At 47.3% G+C, this 19059-nt stretch overlaps 1 non-coding gene and 1 pseudogene across 1 annotated transcript; both read left to right on the forward strand.

The window, feature by feature from the left end:
• The first annotated feature begins 548 nt into the window (after positions 1–548).
• Positions 549–621, forward strand: TRNAR-UCU (transfer RNA arginine (anticodon UCU)). The gene has a single exon. It is a non-coding gene; the product is annotated as a tRNA-Arg (tRNA).
• A 13421-nt stretch (positions 622–14042) lies between these two features.
• LOC101321503 (translationally-controlled tumor protein pseudogene) lies at positions 14043–14558 on the forward strand (annotated as a pseudogene).
• Positions 14559–19059: the final 4501 nt, after the last annotated feature.

Raw genomic sequence — 19059 nt, forward strand, 5'->3', positions numbered from 1 at the left:
ATTATGAATTGTGCTGCTGTGAATATCAGTATACAGGTTTCACTTGATCTAAATTTGGGGCAGGGGAATACGCACCATTGCTGACAGCCCCTCCTAGCTAGGCCTGCTTGATTGAAGCCGGCCGAGATTGATTATTCCATGGTGTCTGGAGCTGTACACATTTCTTCATGTGTTGTCAGTCAGTCTTGAAGGTCCATTGAGCCCACTGGCCAGTCTTGAATATCTAGGCCCTAGAGAGGGCTGCTTCCTATCCCAGTATTGTAGCTAGCAGGAAGAAGAGAAACACAGCAGATACTGAATGGGAGAAACAGTCAGCTCTGCCTCAAAGCAGCAAGACATTGCCAAGACTGTTTAGAAGGTATCGTGGGTTGAATCATATCCCCCCAAAAGATAGGTTGGTGTCCTAATCCCTGGTGCCTGTCAATGTGACCTTATTTGGAAATAGGATCTTTGCAGATGTAATCAAATTAAGATGAGTTCATACTGGATTAGGGTGGGCCCTAAAGCCGGTGACTTGTGTCCTTGTAAGAAGGGCATATGAAGGGACTTCCTTGATGGTCCAGTGGTTAAGACTCAGCCCTTCTAAGGCAGGGGGCCTGGGTTCGATCCCTGGTTGGGGAACTAAGATTGCACATGTGGCGTGGTGTGGCATGGCCAAAAATTAAAAAATAAAGAAGGCCATGTGAAGACAGAAACAGAGATTGGAGTGACGCAACTATAAGCCAAGGAACACCAGGGATTGATGGCGGGCACCAGAACCTAAGAGAGAGGCCTGCAGCAGACCCTTACCTACAGCTTTGAGAGGGAGCGTGGCCCTTGGTGAGTGAATAAGCAAAGTTCAGACTGTAACCCAAGCATAGCTGAGGGCACGGAGTAGAAACTCATAAAAGCCAGATGGCTCCTAGACAAGCCAAGAGATACTTAGGAAAAAGCCACTGGATCAGGAGTTCATTTCTCATTGTTAAGACAATGAAAGGATAATACTCTTTTTGACCATATTCTGCCCTGACAGGCAGGGCAGATGGCAGAGCTGGGCAGGACGGGCTCTACCCACAACCCCAGGCTAAGGGAGCAGGATTCTGGCCACTGGGAAGCTGGTCTGCTAGGACTGAAGAGTATGGTCCTTTACTATGCCTCCCATTATTCCATGGAATATTCCAGCAAGTTCCAGAGCAGCCAGGGCATTGTACATAAAGGAACACAGGTAGGCCAGTGTAGACTGTCTTTGGCAAGGGGCAAATGGACACTGAATGCCCTACTCCTGAGCCCACATTTCTGTGACCACAGCACCTTCTCGAAGCATATCACGTCATGGGAGCTGTATTCATTTCCTTCAGCTGCTGTAACAAATTCCCACCACCTCAGTGGATTCAAACAACATACATTTATTCGCGTACATTTCCATAAGTCAGAAGTCCAGAATCGGTTTCACTGGGCCAAAACCAATGTGTCGGCTGGGCCACCCTCCCTCAGGAGGTTTTCGGGGAGAATCTGTTTGCTGCTTGCCCCTCCCGGCATCTAGAGCTGCACCTTCAAAGCCAGCAGCAGAGCATCTTGCTTCAGTGGTGATACTGCCTCTGTGGGCAATGTCCCCCTGCCTCTCTTACGAGGATGCTTGTGATTGTGTTTAGAGCCCAGCTGGATAATCCAGGATAATCTCCCCATCCCAGGGCCCTCAGTTAAATCACAGTCTGCAAAGTTTCTTTTGCCATATAAGGTAATGTTCACAGGTTCTCAGAATTAGTATTCAGATATTTTTGTGGGCCATTATTCAGTCTCCCACAGAAATGGAGGTGAAAACGTCTGCCTGTGGGTTTAGAATCTACATTGACCAGCCCAAACCTTCTCCCCTAAGTAGCAATGATAGAGACTCCAGGATCCCTCAGGGGGCTCCCGTTCTGCTGGTCTGAGTTACAGTGACACCAGTTGTAACTCCCGTGTGGAGAGGGGGCAGCCACCTGGTGGGCCTCGAGTTGACTGTAGTTCTGTTCCACTCCTGGGGCCAACCGTGAACACCAGTCCCAGGCCCTGTGGGTCCCTGAACAGTGAGTCAGCCCCACATCCCCTGATTATTGTTTGTAAGCTGGCGCTTTTCGTCAGAAGGCCACCTGCTTTTCTTGTCGATGTATCATGGCGCTTTCCAGCCTTCATATATGTAACTGAGCCGTTACAGACACAGCAGAGCTGGACACATCTATTCCCCCGAGGAAAGTCCTACTCTCAACACCTAAACTTCCTGCAAGGGCATAATGGCATGCCAGCCTGCCAACCGGTCTCTCTGATGAACACCCTGTCCCCTCACCGCCCCAGCGTGAACTTGCTCATGCCCATGTCTCCCCACATCACGCCTGATAAGTCCTTCAGCGGCTCCCCATTGCTGACTGTGAGACCGAAATCGACGTCCCCACTTGGCTTCAAGGCATTCCATGATCAAGCCCTGAAAATGGGCCAGTCCCGTGTCTACTAACACCTCCCTTTACCACCTGCAGCCTTTACACCTGCCTCCCTGGACTACTTTTGTCTCCCATCAGGACTGAATGTTTTTTACTGAGATAAAATTCACACAAGATAAAATTTACCAGTTTAGAACTTTTGACACACGCTACAACATGGATGTACTCATCCGTGACATGGATGAACCTTGAAAACATTATGCTCATGAAAGAAGCCAGACACAAAAGGAAAGATAGTCTGTGATTTCATTTCTATGAGGGACCTAAAACAGTGAAACCCATAGAGACAGAAAGTAGAATGGAGATGACCAAGGGCTGGAGGGAGGAGCTCATAGGGAGTTATTATTTGATGGGTGTGGAGTTTCAATTTGGGATGACAAAGAAGTTCTGGAGGCGACTAGTGGTGAAGGTTGAATACCAGTGGAAATGTAATTAGCACCATTGAACAGTACACTTAAAATGGCTACATTTTATGTTATGTGTCTTTTGCCACAATAAAACAAAAGTTTAAAGACAAAATTACCACTTTAGCCATTTTAGAGTGTACTATATCATTGGTTTTCAGTACATTTGCAGAGTTGTGAAATCACCATCATAATCAATTTTAGAACATTTTCATCGCTCCAAAAAGAAATCCCACCCTTATTATGCAGTCCTTGTTCATCCCTCCCCTTCCCTCTACTTTTTGTCTCTATGGGTTTGCCCATTCTGGGCACTTCATAGAAACAGTTTCACGCAATATGTGACCCTCTGTGATTGGCTTATATCTCTTGGCATAATGTTTTCAAGGTTCGTCCATGTTGCAGCAGGTATCAGTACTTCATTCTTTTTTATGGCTGAATAATATTCCATTCTCTGGATAGACCACATTTTGTTTATCTATTCATCAATCGATAGACATTTGATTTGTTTCCACTTTGGCTATTATGAATAATGCTGCTGTGAACACCCGTGTACAAGTCTTTGTACGGACAGATGTTTTCATTCCTCTTGCGTAGGTACCTAGGGATGGAATTTCTGGGTCAGATGGTAACTCTAGGTCTATCAAGGTGCACCTTGCAGTAGAATCCAGTGCCTCAACTCTGGATCTCTACGATGATGGAGGATACAGACAGCCTAGAAAACAGAAAAACAAAGGTAATTGCAAGGATTTCCTTTTTTAGCTCCTACTTCCTTTTCTCTCCCCTTGGCCACCCGCTACTGGGGCTGTTATTGTGTTACAAAATTGACTAGGTTGCATTTGAGCTCCCCTCCCGAGCCATGAAATGACCCCCAAATCAGATTTCAGGTGGCGGGGAGGACAGGGGAGGAGCATCCACTGGTAAATCTGGAGTTGACTTTGGCTATTATCTTTTTAAATCATTGCTTTAGACTAGAAAACCTTTACCTGCAGACCTCCTAGACCATAATCTAAGATCAACCTGTGACGGGGCTGCCCCACAGACTCCCTATGCGGTGAGAATGTGTCCACATTGAATGCAGGAATAACTCTTTTGTTATTGACTGTTCCTCAACCTAAATCCATTCAAGTGAATCTCCTTGACAATTTCGTCGTGTTTACAAAATTTACCCTTTGAAACAGGCCTCCGGCTTGTGCGTTGAAAGCGGGGAGTGGGGTTTACCGACTGGCTAGCAAGCTGAATGGTTCGGCTTGGTTCATTCTGTGCAGTGCCCATGAATAGCACTTGATTCACGGAGCGCAAGTGGAACGCTGCACATGGGCTCATCGTGGGGCGCAGCAGAATTAGACTCCGCACACTCTCCACACTTCTCTCTCTCTCTCTGAGCAGATGGGCAAGCCAAACCCAAAATAGGCACAAATCCTCTGATAAAGGGTAGTATCGTTTGCACTTCCAAACCGTCCACAAGAAACGGCACCGAGAGAAACAGCATCACTTGTAAATTACAAGTGTTAACTTACTAACATTTAAATCAACGATGATCACCCCTTCAAACGCTGGGCCCCACTCGAGAGAGTCGAGTTGTTCCTCTGTCGGGTCAGTAGCTGGTCTCTTCTGTGGTTTATCTACAAGTGAAAACCCTGCTGCTGGTTAGAAACGATTCCGCTTGAGCTAAACTTGGCAGAAGAAGCTGGTACAAATGAAAGGCCTTAGAGCTGGGAGATCGGCGAGGCAGGTGTGGCCCCCAGGGAGCTGCTGAGCCGCCACAAGCCACAGTGCAGGAAGCCATGCCACCCACAACTCCACGTGAAGGCAGGAGGCCTGGTTTACATTGCCGATGCCTCACCGTGTGACCGTGGACAAGTCGCTTCCCCTCTCTAGGCCTCTGTCTCTTCATCTGTAAATGAGGAGCTGCTGAACTAGATGACACTGAAGGAAGGCACTTTCTGCGCCATTGGGCTGCGTTTGGAAAGCATCGCATGTACCTTTCAACACCAGTCTGAACGAAGAACTTTGTGAAAGACATGGATCACATTTAAACGCCAGGATTTCATTTTCAAGAGATGAAGGGGCACATTGAGAAATGCACTTTAGAGAGGAGTTCTCTGGAAAGGATGAACTGGGCTAGCGGCTAGACACTGGCCTTGATCTAGATAGGATCCCAGGAATTATTTCCGTACATATGCTCTCCCCTTCACCCACTCATCCTGTATCTAAAGACAAGATGACAAGTGAAAGCTCCTGGCAGAAGCTCCCTCCCAGCCTCGCTCCCTCAGCTTGGGCTCACAGGGCAAGAGCAGAAAGGCGGCGGGGGGATGGGGGGACAGGAAAAGCAGCGTATGTCCAGCTTGGCCACAGGCGGCACGTGGCAGAGTCTCAAAGGTGTGTCTCAAATTCGGGCTTAGACTAAACAAAGGACCTGCCAAACCCTCTCTTTGCTTTGCTCTAGCGGTTCTGAAAACCACCCCTTCACTTTTGTCCTGGCCCAGACCTGGTGGGGGAGGGGAGTGATTCACAGGGTCTCCAGGTTAGAAGAGGCATCCAAGGGGGACCAGAGAGCCAGACCTAAGCATCCCCAAGAGGCCAGCCGGCTCTTCCATCTTGAGGTTGATCTGCCTCTTAGAAGGTTCCAGAATCCATCGTCCCATAGCTTGTCCCCTTTATCCTTGTTTCCAAAAGTAGAGGCCACACAGAACAGATCAAATCCCTCGTGACTCCCCCAGGATTCTCCCTCATCACTCTTCTCCCTTTCATCCCTTAAAGTCATCTTCTTCTCTTGCTTAAACACTCCCCAAGATGATTCCTTGGAGTTCCCTTTGACGTCCTGATCACTGTTCCTGAGGTAAATCCAGCTTGTTAATATCTCGCAGCGAGGTTACTGGGAGCCATAGCAGGGCAGGCGGCCAGGCACTGTGAGCTGACCCAGGAGACCATCAGACTGTCACCTGCCTCCCTCTGGACTAGGATGAGGCCCGTCAAGAGGATATATGGAAAAAAAGATGTCAAACTATTTCTGTTGTGATTCAGGAAGCATCTATAACCCAGATGTTTCTCTTACTGTGTCTCCTTCCCTTCCCATCTGATTAGCCAAAATAATAATAGTTAAAACAAGACGAAACAAAAAGCTGCTACTGTTAGGAGCACACGATGTACCAGGCACTGTTCTGTGCACTTTCCACACGTGTGAATGTGTTTCCTTTCTATTTCATATATCCTGACACTGAGGTCTAAAAAGGTAAGGCGACTTGCCCCCAGGTCACACAGTAAGTGCTAGTAAGTGGCGGAACCACAGTTGGAAGCCAGAGTTGGCTGGCTGCAGAGTCCACACTTTCTACCTTTACCTCTCCGGCTGAATGCCATCCTCTATACACTGAGTGACCCCGTGCCTTTCATCTCCCTCTAGCAACAAGCTGTGCCGGGTCCCAATATCGCCTTCAGGACCCCCTTTCCTTATGCCTCTGGTCCATGATGCAAGGTCCAGCTCATACAGAGGCCGAGGCCCAGCCCTTGACATCAGGAAAGCCGAAGGCCAGTGATGATCACCCTGGCTCTCTCCTGGCCCTCCAGAACATGTCCCCTGGGATGACAAGCACCCCTGCTGGCTCGGCTGGGTCTACTGGCTCAAATTCCAAGGCTGAGGACGGATGGGCGGCAGCAGAAGCATATGTCTTTGTAAACAGGATCTGGGGGCTTATTCTGCCAGAACCCCCTGGGACAAGCAACTTTTAAGGGTTGGGAACCCCTTGAATCCCTCTTCTGGAGTGCAAAGGAGGAACCAATTCTTCCTTTTCTGACCATGAACCCCTGTAGCACGTATTTGTCTCCCTGAGAGGCAGTCAAGTGCAGGAGTCTGAAAGCCAGGCTGCCTGGGTTCACATCCTGCTGCTGCCCCGTATGGGCTGAGTGACACTGGGCAAGCTACTTTACTGTGCCTCAGTTTCTTCAGCAGTAAAATGGGTATAAACATAGTACCTACCTGTCTCAGTCAGCTTGAGCTGCTATAACAAAACACCATCGACTTTGTGGCTTAAACAACACATATTTATTTCTCACAGTTCCGGAGGCAGGAAAGTCCAAGATCAAGGTTCTGGCAATGTTCACTTTCTGGTGAGAGCGCTCTTCCTGGTTTGCAGATGGCTGGCTTATTGCTGTGCCCTCACATGGAAGAGAGAGAGCGAGCTGCAGTGTCTCTTCTCAAAAGGGAACTAATCGCATCATGGGGCTCCACCCTCATACCTCCTTTAAATCTAATTACCCCAAAAAGGTCCCAGGTCCTAATACCATGACATTGGGGATTAGGGCTTCAACATATGAAGTCAGCAGTGATTCATTCACTCTATAACACTATCTCATAGGATTTTCTTTTTTTAAAGAATTTATTTATTTATTTATTTTTTGGCTGCCTGGGGTCTTCATTGCGGTGCGCAGGCCTCTTATTGTGGTAGCTTCTCTTGTTGCAGAGCACGGGCTCTAGGCGTGTGGGCTTCAGTAGTTGTGGCACGCGGGCCTTAGAGCACAGGCTCAGTAGTTGTGGCGCACGGGCTTAGTTGCTCCGTGGCATGTGGGATCTTCCTGGACCAGGGCTCAAATCCCTGTTCCCTGCATTGGGAGGCGGATTCTTAACCACTGCACCACCAGCGAAGCCCCTATCCCATAGGATTTTGATGAGAATTGGGGACTTAATGCCTGGAAAATACTTGCTCAGTGTTCGGCATGGAGTAACTTTTCAATATACACTCGCCAAGTGGTTTCTTTATTTTTTTTAACGGCTATATTGAGATATAATGCACACACTGTATAATTCCCTCCTTTAAAGTGTACAACCCAGTGGTTTTTAGTATAGGCACAAAGTTGTGCGACCATCAGCACTATCTAATTCCACAACATTTTCATCACACCCGAAGGAAACCCTGCCCCTCGGTGCCGTCACCTCCCACCTCCGCCCCACCCCCAGCCTCTGACAGCCGCTCATCTTTTTGTCTCTATCGATTTGCTTATTCTGGACAGTTCTTATATATGGAATCATATAATATGTGGTCTTTTTGTCTGGCTTTTTTCACTTAGCATAACATTTTGAAGGCTCATCTATGTTGTAGCATGTACCCTTACTTCATTCCTTTTTATTGCTTAACGGTATTCTATTGTACGGCTACACTACATTTTGTTTGTTTATTCATCAACTGATGGACATTTGAGCTGTTTCCACTGTGGCTATCATGCATAATGCTGCTATGAACACTCATGTACAAGTTTTGCCTGGACATACGTTTTAATTTTTCTTGGGTATATACCTAGGAGTAGAATTGCTGGGTCATATAGTAAGTCTGCGTTTAACTTGATGGGGAGCTCCCAAATAGTTATCCATAGCGTCAGCAACATTTTACATATGTTGTAGACTGAATGTGTCCCCCACCAAATTCACATGTTGAAATCCTAACCCTCAGTGGGACCGTATTTGGAGGTGGGGCCTTTAGAGGTGATTAAGTCATGAGGGCGGAACCCTCGTGAATGGAATTAGTGTCCTTATAAAAGAGACCCCAGAGAGATCCCTTGTCCCTTCTGCCATGTGAAGGCACAGTGAGACGACAGGCCTTTATAAAACAGGCTCTCACCAGATGTCAAATCTGCTGGCACCTTGATCTTGGGCTTCCCAGCCTTCAGAACTGTGAGAAGTAAATGTCTGTTGTTATAAGCCACCCAGTCTATGACATTCTGTTATAGCAGCCTGAACTAAGACATGTTCCCAGCTGCAACGTAGGATGTTTCCAATTTCTTCATACCCTCAACGACACTTGTCATTATCTGTCTTTTCATTATAGTCTCCCTAGTGGGTATGAAGTGGGATCTCACTGTGGCCTAATTGCTTTCTTCAGAGACTATCTATTGGCTTCGTACTGTAGCAAAGACCCAAGGTGGGAGGAGAGCTGAGGAAATAGAGCTTAGAGAGGAGGTGAACCTTTCAGAATTTGTCTCAGATGGTCAGACATTCCAGGAGGGGAGACTTGCCTGGACTGAGCACCAGAGGCATTGATATGTCCATTTCATTTTAGAAATAAACAAATTATGACATAAGTGAAGTATCAGAATCATAGAAGTTATGACAGGGGCTGCATCTTGGGGGTCAGATGGTCAGAGTGCCTGGAACCCCAGTCTCAGGATCTTGGTTTTTTCTCGGAGACGAATTGCCATTTGTCAGCTGGGGAGTAAAAGGAAGAGATCTGTTTTAGGACAGCCGCCCTGACTGCCGTGTGCAGCATCGGTTCATGGGGGCCACACTGGAGTCAGAGGGACCAGGGTGCAGCTGGTCCAACAATTCTGATGCAAGATGGTGACAGCTGGAACCATGGCAGAGACAGCAGTGGCAGTGAGGAGGAAGCAGTCCCAGAAGACACAGTAAGGCGTCTGAGTGGGGTACTTTCACTCAGTTCTTTCACTGCTTTTTGCCACAGAAAGATAGTCTTGGAAAAATTCAAAGGTCAGAGTTTCTAAAGGAAAATTCCCACCGATGACAGAGGGAGGACTACTGACCTCCCTATGTTCTGAGCCCAGGTCCTAACCCCCTGCTGGAGTCTGATGGAAGTGTTGCATGTCAATGAAATGCAGGGCTCCCAGAGAGAAACACGAAATAAGATGTGCCCTTGGGGGCTTCCCTGGTGGCGCAGTGGTTGAGAGTCCGCCTGCCGATGCAGGGGACAAGGGTTTGTGCCCCGGTCTGGGAAGATCCCACATGCCGCGGAGCGGCTGGGCCCGTGAGCCATGGCCGCTGAGCCTGCACGTCCAGAACCTGTGCTCCGCAATGGGAGAGGCCACAACAGTGAGAGGCCCACGTACTGCAAAAAAAAAAAAAAAAAAAATGTGCCCTTGGCTTCCGCAAGCTTTCTCGATAGATAAAATCAACATCAGGGTATATTTGAAAATAACAAAAGATGGAAATGCCCACCCAAGGCAGTAACAAATGATTCCTTGTTAAATAGGTAATATTTGACCTCCCAAGCCTTCGAGAAAGAGGTTTATGTTGACCTTGGGCTTAGGGGACATTAGCGTTTGGATATCAAGATAGAGGGGCTAAGGGAAGGCATGATGGGCAACAGAAACCTCATAAGAAAAGGCAAGGAGTCAGGGAGGCTTGAAGCCTGTTCAGGAGACGGTGAGGTCACCTGTTGAGCCAGATGCACTAAGGCGGGGCATTGAATGCCAGGTCAAGGCATGCAGCCTGACCATATAAGCAACGGGGAAGCAGGGGAACGTTACATCCAAAGGAGGAGATGATTGGGGTGGTGGACGCTCTCAAAGACAAGCCACCACTCACCAGCAGCCAGAGCGCGTGGAGCAGCAAGACAAACGTCACTCTCAGAGCTCTGTCAGACCGGGGCAGGGGCCAAAGAGAAGTGACAGGAAGTGGGGATCTGTGATCACAGGTGGGCGGGATGTAGAGGACGATAAAGAGTGATGAGAATAAAAGAAGGAGATACAGGTACATGAAAACCTCTTTCTCCTAGGACTCTGCCTAAACAGAAAAAAAAAGGGTGAAACCCAAGGGAAAGAACGAGTTTCGGGGAACATTCACGGGAGGCAAGGCGAGGCGGCAGGAACTGTGCCCAGCTGGCTGTCATGCATTCAGGGACCCTTGTGTTTTCTCTTCCAAAATGCTTTCCTTGAAGTTCATATGGTTTGTTTTCTTTTTAAACAGTCTTTTTTTGAAAAAAAATTGTGGTAAAATATAGTACATAATATTTATCATTTTAACCATCTGTAAATGCACAATTCAATGACATTAATTACATTCACAATGTTGTGTAACCATCACCACTATTTATACCCAAAACTTTTCATCATCTCCAACATAAACTCTACCCATTAAATAATAACTTCCCTTTCCCCCAACCCCCAACTCATGGTAACCTCTATTCTATGTTCTGTCTCTATAAATTAGTCTATTCCAGCTAGATACTTCCTGTAAGTGGAAGCATACAATATTTGTCCTTCCGTATCTGGTTTATTTCATTAAGCATAACTCTCCAAGGTCCATCCATGTTGTAGCATCTATCAAAATTTTGTTCCTTTTTATTTTTATTGAAGTGTAGTTGATTTACAATGTTGTGTTAGTTTCAGGTGTAGGAACTTTGTTCCTTTTTTGGCTGAATTCCATTGTGAGTATAGATCACATTTTGTTTATCCATTCATCAGTCAGTGGACACTTGGGTTTTCTTCCACCTCTTGGCTATTGTGAATAATGCTGCTATAATCGTGGGTACACAAGTAACTGAGTCTTTGCTTTCAATTCTTCAGGATATATCTATATCTATATCTATCTATCTATATCTATCTATATATGTATCTGTATGGAATTGTTGGATCATATGGTAATTCTATGTTTGATTTTTTGGAGGAATTGCCAGACCGTTTTCCATAATGGCTACACCATTTTGCATTCCCACCAGCAATGTACTAGTGTTCCATACCTTTGTCTACATTTATCATTTTCAGTTTTTTTAAAAAATTATAGTCATCCTAGTAGGTATGAAGTGGTATCTCATTGTGGTTTGGACTTGCATTTCCCTAATAACAGTAGTGTTGAGCATCTTTTCATGTACTAATTGTCTTTGTATATCTTCTTTGGAGAACTGTCTTTTCAAGGCCTTTGCCCAGTTTGTAATTGGATTGCTTGTTTTTTTTGTTGTTGAGCTGCAGGAGTTCTTTATATTAATCATTTGTCAGATATACAATTTGTAAATATTTTCTCCATTCTGTAGGTCGTTGCCTTTTCACTCTGTTGATAGTGTCCTTTGATGCACAAAAGTTTTTAATTTTGATGAAGTCCAACTTATCTTTATTCTTTTGTTACCTGTGCTTTTGGTGTCAGAGTCATGAAGTCATTTCTAAATCCAACATCATGAAGAATTTGACCACTGTTTCCTTCTAAGAGTTTTATAGTTTTTAGTTCTCAAGTCTAGGTCTTTGATCTAATTTGAGGTATTATTTGTATACAATGTAAGGTAAAGGTGATTTGGGTTTTTTGTATATCTTTTTTTTTCTATGAGAACTGAGGCATTAAAATAATACAGGACTGGGCGTTGGTTCCTAAGTCACTAAGGAGCTAGCTAAGGGGGTAACTACTCTCATGTCATGGGAGTGGGCTTCAGCTTTCTCATCCGTAGACTGAGAATAGTATTTCCCCCTGTAGTGAGTTGAATTGTGTCCCCCCAAATTCATATCCACCAGGAACCTCAGAATGCAATCTTTTTTTTTTTTTTTTTTGGCGGTACGCGGGCCTCTCACTGTTGTGGCCTCTCCCTTTGCGGAGCACAGGCTCCGGACGCGCAGGCTCAGCGGCCATGGCTCACGGGCCCAGCCGCTCCACGGCATGTGGGATCTTCCCAGACCGGGGCACGAACCCTTGTCCCCTGCATCGGCAGGCGAACTCTCAACCACTGCGCCACCAGGGAAGCCCAAGAATGCAATCTTATTTGGAAATATGGTCTTTGCAAATGTAATTTAGCTAAGGATCTCCAGATGCACTCATACTGGATTTAGTGTGAGCCCTAAATGCAAGGACTGGTGTCTTTGTAAGAAGGCTGTGCAAAGACAGAGGCAGAGATTGGAGTGATGCACCTACAAGCGAAGAAACAGCAAAGATTGCCTGGCAGCACCCAGAAGCTGGAAGAGGCAAGGAAGGAGTCTTCCCCTTGACTTTGAACTTCTCACCACCAGGACTGGGAGAGAAGACATTTGTGTTGTTTTACCAAATTACCAGACTTTGTGGTAATTCATTACAGCAGCCACAGAAAAACTAATCCTCCCTCACAGAGTATTTAAATTAGTAAATATGATCTTAGTCAAGTACATATCACGGCGTTGGGCGCATTGCCCAAGGCATCTCAATAATTTATTCTTCTCATCTTGGGTCTCACTCACAGCTGCCCACATCCACAAGATAGAGCTGATCCAGCCACCACCTGCCAGTGTGCCCTCCCCAGAAACCCCAAGTTCTCTGAGATCTCATCAGCTTAAATAATAGGCACTTGGTACATCCATCCTGCTAGACAGGGTGAGGTGGGCTGGACTTGAGTTTGAAGGCCACAGACTTGCTGGGCAACCTGGCCAAAGTCACTTTTCCTTTCTGAAGATTTGTTGTGTCTTCTGTAAAATTGTGATAATGATAGAAATGGCGCCCTCCTCATTGGGTTGCTGGGAGAATTCGTGATGCAGGTGACATTGCTTGGCACTATGACCACCAGAGAACTCAGAACTGCAAGGGACCTCAGAGACAGTCTTGTCCAGCCCAGAAGGAGAGTGAGCTGCCCAAAACCTCCGAGTGATCTCCTAACACCTTCCCCTCACCCTCACACACCCCCCCACCAGCCCCCATATGAGGGGTGGAAGTGGCCCGGCTCCCAAACACTGGGCACCTGGATCCACCCCCATGGGGCTTCCCCAAGCTCCAGAGAGGCAGCTCCAGGAGAGAGCGGGTTTCTAGCTGTCAAGTGAAGAAAGTGTCTCAAGCAGTAGGGTGATCAACGGTGCCGACCGCCGCTGAAAGACCAAGTATGAGAGGACTGTGAATGGATGAAACGAACTTCTTCTGTAAAAGACCAGATAGTAAATATTTTCAGCTTGGTGGGCCATACGGTCTCTGTCACAACTACTTAACTCTGCCCTTGTCTATAACAAAAGCAGTTATAGACAATAGGTAAATGAATGGGTGTGACCATGTGTGCCAATAAAACTTATAGACATGGAAAGTTGAATGTTGCATCATTGCACGTGTCACAAAATATTCTTCTTTTTTATTTTTCTCAAGCATTCTTAGCTGGCAGCCCATGTGAACACAGGCAGTAGGCGACCCTTGGCCCCGGGGCCCTAGTTTGGCCAGTCACGGTCTCAGTCAGTGATTCTCAGCCTTTGCTGTGTCTTAGAATCACCAGGGGAGGTTTTAGAAAAACACTAGTGCCTTACCCCACCCTGGCCAAGCACATCAAAGTCTCAGAGTGGTGCCTGGCAGGGGATAATTTTAAAAGCTTCCCTGATACCTAGCAATTCAGTGGATTGGATAAACAAAATATGGTGCATCCCTTTTTCCACCCTCTCCCCCCCTTCCCCCAAGCACCGCTCCGGCTGCAGTGCGCTCGCTCTGAGCTCCGGGCTCCTACTAAGCTAGCACCGCCGTCGTCTCCATCTAGTCGCCGTTATGATCATCTACCGGGACCTCATCAGCCATGATGAGATGTTCTCCGACATCTACAAGATCCAGGAGGTCGAGGACGGCCTGTGTCTGGGGGTGGAGGGGAAGATGGTCAGTAGGACAGAGGGTAACATTGATGACTCGCTCATTGGTGGAAATGCCTCCGCTGAAGGCCCCGAGGGAGAAGGTACCGAAAGCACAGTAACCACTGGTGTGGATATTGTCATGAACCATCACTTGCAGGAAACCAGCTTCACAAAAGAAGCCTACAAGAAGTACATCAAAGATTACATGCAGTCAATCAAAGGGAAGCTTGAAGAACAGAGACCAGAAAGAGGAAAACCTGTTATGACAGGGGCAGAACAGATCAAGCACATCCTTGCTAATTTCAAACACTATCAGTTCTTTATTGGTGAAAACATGAATCTAGATGGCATGGCTGCTCTGTTGGACTGCAGTGAGGACGGTGTGACCCCATATAGGATTTTCTTTAAGGACGGTTTAGAAATGGAAAAATGTTAACAAATTTCCTTGTCACTTTGGGTCTATCACCTGCTCATCATAACCGGCTGGCTACTGCCTTTCATCCATACAACACCGGGACTTAGACAAATGGGACTGATGTCATCTGGAGCTCTTCATTTTTTTTTTTTTTTTTTTTTGCGGTACGCGGGCCTCCCACTGCCGTGGCCCCTCCCTCCGCGGAGCACAGGCTCCGGACGCGCAGGTCCAGCGGCCATGGCTCACGGGCCCAGCCGCTCCGTGGCATGCGGGATCTTCCCAGACCGGGGCACGAACCCGCGTACCCTGCATCGGCAGGCGGACTCCCAACCACTGCACCACCAGGGAAGCCCTGGAGCTCTTCATTTTGATGTTGATTTGTTTGGAGCGGAGGCATTGTTTTTGAGAAAAAAAAAAAACATGTCATGTAGGTTGTCTAAAAATAAAATGCATTTAAACTCAAAAAAAATGTGGTGCGTCCGTACAATGGAATATTATTCATCCATAAAAAGGAACGAGATCCTAATACACGCTGCAGCATGGATAAGCCGAGAAAACACGTTATGCTGAGTGAAGGGAGCCCGACGCAAAATGTCACATATTATGTGATTTATTTGTATGAATTGTCCAGCATAGGCAAATCCATAGAGACAGAGAGGAGATTCATGGTTGCCAGGGGCTGGGGGAGGGGAACAGGGAGTGAGTGCTAATGGGTTGGGGTTTCCTTTGGGGATGATGGAAATATTCTGGAAGTGTTGTAAATAGAGGTGATTGTCATGCAATACTGTGAATGTACTAAACGCCACTGAATTGTATACTCGAAAAGGGTGAAATTTACCTCAGTTTAAAAAGAAAGAAGGCTTCCCTGATGCTCCTGTCATGTCACTAGGGTTGAGAACCAGGGGACCAGTGGAAGGAGACAGCAAAGTTCAAAGCAGTAAGCCGGAAGTGAGGTAGAGTCCAGCGCAGAGGCCTTGGGAGTAGAAAGAATGGGCCCTTAACCCTTCCTGGGCTGGGAGCGGCAGTGCGTTCTACTAAGGCCTGAGGGGTAGAGTGGAGCCAGCTGGAACGGCAGGAAGGTCACTGCCGACAGTGGCAACAGGTAGGAAAATCTGGCGGCACGGAGCAGTTCAGCCGGCTCAGGCCAGCTCACGTAGGGCATTGTAGGCCGTGGACAGGAGCTTCGATTTGCTCTGATTGAGATGGAGAGCCCTTCACATGAGACTGACGGATTTGAAGCAAAGGAAAAACATGATTAGATTTACCTTTTAAGAGGCTCCCTCTGGCTGCCGGGTGGAGAACGGGCGGCAGTTATTCCCGACAGACACGGGTGCGCACGTCCAAGGTTGGTTAGGGGACAGAGTTTGCAGGCCTTAGTCATGGAGTGGGTGAGACTAGGAGAGGGGTTGAAGCTGCTTCCTAGCTTTGGGGCCCCAGCAACTGGGAGATCGTTGGTGCCATTTCCTGAGATGGGGACCACTCGAGGGAGTGGCAGGATGATTTTGGGGACAAGGCTGAACAGTCCTGTTTTGGACATTGCAGTGCCCCCTGAAAAGCCATTAGACAGGAGGCGATGCCTATTGAAAACCGAAAAGAGGTATTTTTAAAATGTTTTTAACTTTTTATTTATTTATTTTTAAAATTCATTTTATGCATTTATTTTTGGCTGCGTTGGGTCTTCGTTGCTGCACACGGGCTTTCTCTAATTGCAGCGAGTGGGGCCTACTCTTCGTTGCGGTGCGCAGGCTTCTCATTGCGGTGGCTTCTCTTGTTGTGGAGCACGGGCTCTAGGTGCGCGGGCTTCAGTAGTTGTGGCTCACGGGCTCAGTAGTTGTGGTGCACGGACCTAGTTGTTCTGCGGCATGTGGGATCTTCCCGGACCAGGGCTCGAACCTGTGTCCCCTGCATTGGCAGGCGGATTCTTAACCAATGCACCACCAGGGAAGTCTGACAAGAGGTATTTTTGAACACAATGTTATTACTATTAATCAGATGCTGTTTCCACACTTGCGTTCTGTAACTTTTTCCGGGAGGTTTCTTCAACTGCTTCGATGACATGCAAAGACATAAAGAGGCCAAATGCTGGTTTCTGTGGTTTGAGTCTCCCGAGTGCTTCAGGGAGACTTCACCGGATGCGTTAAATAAGGTCCATGTTTGGGAGGCAAATGTCAAGTCCTAGTCCTTCAGAGGTCAGGGTTCAGAGTGGGAAATGCTGCCTCACAAATATTACAGAGAGATAAGTTATTTTTTGCCAAGTGCTTATGCAAATTCCATATTAACTCGACTGAGCACTAGGAAGAAATTTACAGAACAGTCTCTTGAATTAGGAAAATATGCAGGTATAAGGCTTTGCCCTGCTTGACTTGGCACGCAGGCTTCCAGAAGACGGGTTGGTGTTCTGCATTTAGATTTCCAGAGCAGAGGACTCCTTCTCATGGTAATGAGCCTTGAAACTAGGTGGTGACCCACTGGCATTTTGCACCTGTCTTCTTTTCCTCCTGGATTCTTGTCACCGTGACCATCATTGACATGATCGTCACTGTAGTATGGTCCTCGATGTGTTAAGAAAACACTTCAAACACGCAATGGGAATTCTAACAGGGATCAAAAAGGATGAGATGATTTGTGTCTCCTGGGAAGTTGTTGCACTGGATTACAAAATGCTCCGGTCAAAGGGTCCCTTCCAGGGGTGAGCAACTGTCGCATGCGGTAGTCATAGGAATGAATGAGGGAGGGGGGTTCTGTGGAAACACGGGACGCAAATCTGCCCGCTGTCTGTGAAGCTGAAGCTCCTGACCGGCCACACTGCCTTGTCTCCAGGCGACAGAGCTGGAGAGCGGAATCCCAGCCCGCCCCGAGGCAGATGCTGGGTTCTGTACAGCAGCGTCCTGAGTCTCCTGAAAGAAATGGAACCATGAAATACCAATCTGATCTCGTCACCCTGCAGCCTCACCCCAGCCCCACTTAAAACTCTTTGGGGTTCCCAGTTGCGTTTGCATAGAGTCCAAACTTCACCTGCTCTAGGAAACCTGCATGACCTGGCTCCATGCAGTTCAAATTCAAAGGCTCATTTCTCGGCTTTTGCTTCAGCGGTTCTCTTGGAACCCACGTGCCCCGCCATCGGCACGGTGAACTATTCCTTTTCCTTTAAGTCAGCTCTTCGATGCTCCCACAGTGCCCTGTGCTCCCCTCTCTAACTGCCTCTATCACCTGATTGCTTGTTGCCTGTTTCCTCCCCACAGGGCACCCTGGACATCCTTTGTTCCCTGAGAACAGGGCCAGGTGGACACAGCCATCCTCTCCTTTCTATGGCCACTGTTGCCTCTGTCACATACATAGCCTGAATCCAGACACTTCTCTTCAGCCCCAGGCTCCCAGCTTCTCCGCCAAGATGATGCCAGTAGCCACTCCTGTGGACCACTCTCCCTGCCCCTCACTTTCCCTGTCTTTCTGCTGCTTAAAGCTTATAACCCTTCAGCGGCTTCCGTCTGTTCTCAGGATCAAAGCTCTGCTCATTAGCATGGCATTCAAGGCTCTGCCTGACCTTGCCTTACTAGAAGATCCAAGACAGGAGAGAATAGGAACATTGTGGAGAGGAGGAGGCGACCGAGGGATAATTCGCTTACAACTCAAAAAATATGAGAGGGAACATTGTTTTAGAATCCATTTTCAGGGCTTCTGTTTACACATGGGGTGTGTTCCAAAAAATCCCCATGTATCAGGGCCCTGGATGGGCTAAATATTGCTGGCATAGCCAGGGCTTCGCAGACTTGTGAATATCACTGGTGAGTAGATTTCTTTATTTTAAATTTGGAGACGGGCAGGGTTGCCAACATTTTATTTTGCAAAGCAGGCACATTGAACAAAACACTGCCATCTTTTCGTGAAATAAAGGACTTCTGTGTACCCAGAAAAGTCCATGATTTCAGGATAAAGGTCAGCACTCTCGCTTTATGGGGGGGAATTACCGCAACAGTCTCACTTTCTCGTATCGCCTGAGACTGGTAAAGACTCGCCCCTGCTATCAGGCATTTGGGGAACTGTTGTAGCCCCTGGTGCAACGGCTCCCGCAGCTGGCTGTCTGCATTTCAGCGCTTCGCAGGGAGGCTATGTCTCTTTTTTTTTTTTAACATCTTTATTGGAGTATAATTGCTTTACAATGGTGTGCTAGTTTCTGCTTTATAACAAAGTGAATCAGTTATACATATACATATGTTCCCATATCTCTTCCCTCTTGCGTCTCCCTCCCTCCTACCCTCCCTATCCCACCCCTCTAGGTGGTCACAAAGCACCGAGCTGATCTCCCTGTGCTATGTGGCTGCTTCCCACTAGCTATCTGTTTTACGTTTGGTAGTGTATATATGTCCCTGCCACTCTCTCGCTTTTTCACAGCTCACCCTTCCCCCTCCCCATATCCTCAAGTCCATTCTCTAGTAGGTCTGTGTCTTTATTCATGTCTTACCCCTAGGTTCTTCATGACACTGTTTTTTTCCCTTAAATTGCATATATATGTGTTAGCGTA

The sequence above is a fragment of the Tursiops truncatus genome, chromosome X (assembly GCF_011762595.2).
Source record: "Tursiops truncatus isolate mTurTru1 chromosome X, mTurTru1.mat.Y, whole genome shotgun sequence".
Lineage (NCBI taxonomy): Eukaryota > Metazoa > Chordata > Mammalia > Artiodactyla > Delphinidae > Tursiops > Tursiops truncatus.